Source organism: Dermacentor silvarum, chromosome 2, assembly GCF_013339745.2.
Source record: "Dermacentor silvarum isolate Dsil-2018 chromosome 2, BIME_Dsil_1.4, whole genome shotgun sequence".
NCBI classification, from domain to species: domain Eukaryota; kingdom Metazoa; phylum Arthropoda; class Arachnida; order Ixodida; family Ixodidae; genus Dermacentor; species Dermacentor silvarum.
Genome location: NC_051155.1, coordinates 255,727,809 through 255,733,808, shown reverse-complemented (window position 1 = coordinate 255,733,808; position 6,000 = coordinate 255,727,809). Strand labels below are relative to the sequence as shown.

General features: G+C 50.4%; 1 protein-coding gene across 1 annotated transcript in view; it reads left to right on the top strand.

Annotated features, from left to right (window-relative positions):
- Window positions 1–1,739: 1,739 nt before the first annotated feature.
- LOC119443171 (retinol dehydrogenase 12) overlaps window positions 1,740–6,000 on the top strand; it is a 44,630-nt gene continuing 40,369 nt past the window's right edge. The window contains exon 1 of the mRNA XM_049662621.1: window positions 1,740–1,834. The gene's annotated coding sequence lies outside the window, so the exon portion shown is untranslated. The remainder of the gene's footprint in view (window positions 1,835–6,000) is intronic.

Below are 6,000 nucleotides of genomic sequence, written 5' to 3'. Positions count from 1 at the left end.
CGATAGCAATTATATGGACACTCCAAAGCAGATTTCTGCCGTCGGCGTCATCGTCGTCGTCGCCGTCGCCGTCGCCGTGAGGTTCCGTATGACGTCAATGGAGATGAAATCGTCGCCGCGCGCCGAACGCTGTATGTGCGAGTAAAAGGGAGCGAGGGACGCACGCTTTCACGGGGAGTGAACCCACGGCGGAGAACAAACGCGCGTTCTGCTCCGTGCCCCCTTAAGGGCCGCAGAAGTAGGCGTCTCTTTCCTCCTTTACAATCACCATATATGTAGAGCAAACGCGCCTTCTTCCGACGCGCGAAAAGCAGTGTGTGTGTGTGGGGGGGGGGGGGGGGGGGGGAAGGGAGGCGACGTTTAGCTGCGGCACCAAGTGATTATTTATATGAAAACGTTGTGAGGCGAGAAGGTGGTAAAGACTTCCGGCGCTGCTCGACGAGTGTCCCGTTCTGCTGTGGTCGAAAACCTCCGAGCCGCCCCCAGAGGCTCCGGCAACAGTCACCAATGCCGCACGCGTTTTGTGCGAACGCGGGCAAAATGCCGACGGCGTCGACAACAGTTCTGCGTGTTGCCGGTGCTGCTGCATGTCCAAGTTTATACAGCTGATAAAACTACCATCCTTACTCCCTATGGCTCTCTACAACTTTGCTATCGCAAATTGATGCTTCGCCTTTCGGGTGAAACTGCGACAAATTTTTTTTTTTTTCGTTTGCTAAGGCGTTGCGCTGCTGAGCACGAGGTTGCGGGATCGAATCCCGGCCGCGGCGGCCGCATTTCGATGGAGGCGAAAAGCCAAAACGCCCGTGTGCTTGTGTTGTAGTGGACGTTAAAGAACCCCTTGTAGTCAGAACTAATCCGGAGCCCTCCACTACGGTGTGCCTCATAATCAGAACTAGTTTTAGCACATAAAACCCCAGAAAGAAAATTGTCTGGAACCAAGTCGAAAGTTGAGGACGTTTCGGAACTCACACAGGTTCCTTAATTACAGCATTGGGACGAAAACACTGGATGGGTGGTTTAGGAATGTCAATAACATTTCACCTCGGTCAATTCTCTTTCCTACCCGCCGTGGCTTTGACGTTGCGCTGCTAAGCCCGAGGGCGCACGGGATCAAATCGCGGTCGTGGTCGCGAAGGCCACGTTTCGATTGGGACGACGAAATGCAATAAAACGCTCGTGTACCATGCACTGGGTGCACGGTAAAGAACCCTAGGTGGTCAAAGTCAATCCCGAGTCCCCCGCTACGGCGTGCCTCATAATCATATCGTGGGGTATCGGCACGTAAAACCGCAGAATTAAAAGGAGCACGAAAAAAACAGCAAAAAAAAAACCGATATCGTTCTGGTATATGCCACCTGACCACGTTCGTCCAACTCTTGAGTCTAACCTAGTGTCCAACTCGAGGTTCGCGACACTCCGCACATACGCCATAATGGCCCGTGCTGCAGGCGTTCTTGCAAACACCTACGTCGAGCTGGCTTTCCTGCTGTCGTCATCGCGCGCTTACTTACGACTCTGTTTGCCGAGATTTTTAGACGTCAACCTTTAATGGCTTGCAGAGAAACAGGCTGTGTCAAGATTTTCCTGGTGTACCCCTCTTTCTGTGTTTTTATTGAAATTCTGCTGCTTATGTATTTATACAAGTCAGAATGGCGGCGACCCACGTTGAAGCTCGGCGCGTCGCAGGAAGCGCGTGTCGCGGCCTCGGCGGAGACCTCCTCTCCGCGGCGCCAAGGACGAATTGAATCCGCGTGAGCGTGTACGATAAACGGCTCCCGAACAGCCCAGTCCCCGTTTGAGCAGCGCGGTTCCGCTTCGCTCACTATACACGGTAAGCTACCGGGCTTCTTGGCTTCGCGCCTTCGCGTATACGCATAGGGCGCTGTGCTGGCCACCGCATGCCAAGTGTTTATAGCGACAGTCGCTCCAGAGGATGAATACTCGCGTGGATGTGTCCGGCGCAGATGCAGTGTCTCTCGTAGCACAGTGAGAACGGAAACGACAGAGAACGCCTGTCACGCTTCAAGTGCGAGGTGCAATCGATCCCGATAGCCGGCCTCCAAGGATGAAGCATAGTCACCACCATGCAGCATACGTTTTGTAATTAAGCCGCAGCTACAAATGTACGTGAACCTGGAAACTGAAACAACGCGCTGGAGTAGTTTCGGAATTGTTTTCGTTTGAATTTATGCTGACCTGTACCAGATTCGCATCGGCGCGGCCTACTGGGTAAGTGTGCACTCTAAGAAAGAAAGGGGCACCCAATTTTACTCCTTTTGGGGACTAACTGACCTGCCACAAGCATTCGTCCTTTTGGGGTGTAACTGCGAGGAGATCAACTGTTGCTCCCCATGCGGTTACTTCTGGAAGGATTAACAGTTGCTCTTTTCCGATCCTCTTCAAGGGAGCAACGGTCATTCCTTCCAACGCTCATCGAATAAGCAATTAACGACATTAGCCATTTATACGCCGATAAAAGAATTATTGAGCTGAAACACAAAAAGAAAAAGTGCTGCACATTACGACGCGAACTTCCGTCTTCAGGCTCACGACCCAGGTTCTCTAACCACTACACCACGGCTCACGTGATAGAATACGGAGAGCTCGACCCATGTGCGGCAATGCATAAGAGGGACGGCATTTCGTGCAGGCAGAGCCTAACGTTGCGTGCACTTGCGACCATATGCGACTGCGAAAATAAAGCTGCCCGATTATTCTTTGGATGAGATATATTACGTGATGTACGTGTAGCGCAAACGGAGCACGCAGGACGACAGAGTCACTTATCGTGCCCCGTTTGAGCTACAAATCGCTTCGCTTAAATTTGTAATGTCCTTGGAACGGAAGCAACTGCCAGTCCATCCACGTGGGACGTTTGCGTTTATTGTGTATCGTTCACTTGTAGTGTAGTGTGCACATGAAGTGCATAGCTTTTCATTATCCACCTTTTAAGTTTCATTAAATTTTCTCGCGAAGAGGCAAAGTATGGCCCTGCCTGTAGTGGAACTTACAGTGCACAAACTTCATATTATTAACGATTTAACCAGACGATAACCATTTCTGCAGCTTCATTCGACGACACTGGATACGGAGTGCATGGGGAGTAACTGCTGTCGTTGTCCTCCGGTTGCTATCTTTCTCACCGGGGACTAAGCTCCGATATTTGCACATGGCACGTACACTCCCTGCAGTTAGTACCGTGAGGGATGAAAGCGCCCTTTTTAGAACTAGCTGTCCAGTTCGTCCCGTTTTCCCCTCCACTTTTCTTAGGGTGTACTGCTGTTGCTGAGCGATGCACCCTCTGGTGCACCTTATGCGTGAATGACAATTCAACACTCTGGTGTCATTAGAGTGTATGCTTGAGGGTTTTCTGCGGCTATGTGCCGCACCTCAACCCACGCGCGAGATCATCAGCGCAAGTAAGTATGCCCGAAGCAACCGCATAGCGTCGATAAACGCCACCGGTCCGCTTGCGTTAACTGCGCCGCACAACCTTATACTTAGTAACCTTGGTTGGTATAACGTAAGGATTCTTTTCATTCGATTTTGTTAGCGTATTACTAGCACCCCCGGTAGGAGCACTCCTTTCATTGTGTGCAGGCAGCCTTGGTGGCCCCTGGGTCACCCCATGGTGGAAGGAAAAAGTTAGGAACGAGTACAGTGTACTAGAAGGCTTTGTAGTGGGCTCAGAGGAGGGCGTGGGCTGAGGCGTTGCATGTTCTTTGCCGAGTGGGGGCGTGGCAAGACGTTCCTCCTGAAGCTTCGCTCCGGGAAGCGCATACGGAAAACATATCCCACGCAGAAGGGGGGCGCAGAGCTGCACGCCTATTGGCTCTCGCCGCAGGCCACTTCCGCCAGCATGGCGGCGCCTAGCGCAACATTGGCTTCCGATACTTGTTTGGTTTACGCGACGCCAGCGCCCGCTCTTGCGCAAACGAATACTGTTGTCGTTTGTGCCCCGGTTCCGGTGCAGGTGCCGGTGTGCCCCGGTGCCGGTGCCGGTATTTTGAATCATCAAAACAGGGATGCGTTTATTTAGGAATAGCTGAAGGACGGGAAAAGGCAGACCACTGTAACCCGCCAGACTTGTGGCACAACTGTGGCTGTGCTGTTAAGGGATCGATGCTATTCCTAAATAAACGCACCACTCTTTTGATGATCCAAATATAATCTCACTATCAGGGAGGGAGCAGTCTACCTGAATGGAGCAGTATCTTGTTATTTGGGGTGTTGCTACGCTGCTCTCCGCAAGACCCCAACGACCACCGCTTCGCGTCGGTGCCAGACACCGCGGCTTCCGCCACGGCACCGGGGTACAAACGCGAGCAGTATCCGCTTGCGCAAGAGCGGACGCAATTTTCTCTTTTGCACCCGCTTGTCCTCGCGCCTGCGGACAAACGACTGGTGGTCCCTCCAAAGACCGTCTTGTGCCAGACCTGTGCCTCAAAAGTCTCTAAGCGATTATGTCCCTAGGCACCTAGGAGCTCCACGATTGCCATGACAACATTTGTTAAGCGGAAGTCACGTGACCCGCAGTGCCACGCCTCCGCTGTACCTACTAGCAATTGTAAAGTCGCCGCCGGGAAGAGAACATGCTCGACCTGGCCGCAGTGGCGCCTTCGGAGGGGTCGCTGCTGCACGAGCTCCCTTTATATGGCGAACCTCTATATACAAGTGAAGGGAGGGTGTTTATAGTATAACTCTAGCATTCAGGAGCCCTGGCGCCGCCGTACGACCGCACGAAGCATAAGCGTGTTCCCGCCACGCGTGGTTAGACTGGGAAAATTGCTTTAGCGGGATTTAGCTTACGCTAGGAGGATGGTCCGTAAATGTTAGTATAAGATTTGTTCGCATATTGTCACCTGGTCTTCTTTTGTTTCTGTAAAGTAGGTTCTTGCGATCTTGTCTTGTCGCCTTATTTATGGCGTCGTCGATATTTTGCGAAGGATGTTACTGTTTAATTAAACTGTATTGTATGCAGTCGCATATATATATGTCCACTGCTGGACGAAAGCCTCTCCCTGCGATCTCCAATTAACCCTGTCTTGCGCTAGCTGATTCCAACTTGTGCCTGCGAATTTCCTAACTTCATCACCCCACCTAGTTTTCTGCCGTCCTCGACTGCGCTTCCCTTCTCTTGGCATCCATTCTGTAACTCTAATAGTCCACCGGTTATCCATCCTACGCATTACATGGCCTAACCAGCTTCACTTTTCCCGCTTAACGTCCACTAGAATATCGGCTATCCACGTTTGTTCTCTGATCCACACCGCTCTCTTCCTGTCGCATAAGGTATGTCGCCACCCTTTAAAGTGATATTTTTTAATATAAATTTTATTTCTTTTAATTTAAGAATCTGCAGACATTCAGAATTGTGGTGCCGAAAAAATTACGTCTCTATCCGGTTTTGTTCAAAAGTTATGTTGTTTTTTATAACTGCCCACAGACCTCCCTGAAACCAAAACTGACATTTTCTGAAAACGAAACATACATTTCGATCGTTAAAACAAACTTATCGTTCCGCTCAAATGCTCAGGATACTTTTCGATGAGTTTGTTCTGAGATATTATAAAGATGAATAAAATTGAGCAAGGGTAATCGCTACCGTTTCTTTGTTAAAATTGCAGAAATTGCCTCATGTGGGCGCACGACCTCGCATCGCGTTGATGATGATGACGATGACGATGATGCGCTGCGGTACGTCACAGACGTTATCAGGCATAACTTCGGCACGAGAAAAAGCGTAGTTCAGACAACAGATCCAGCAACAACAGAGAGTCCTGAGAGATCAAAATTTAGCATAGAAAGCTTTTATTGGAAAAAGGCAGCAGAAAATGTCCCTAACAACACGGCAGCTGGACCCGATGAAATCCCAATACAGCTAATCAAAAACCTCGGTCCAAAAAGCAAGGCACTGCTGACTAATGCCATAGAGCAAGTGATTAGAACAAAGAATATTCCCGATGGATGGCGTGAAAGCAAGATGAATCTCATCTA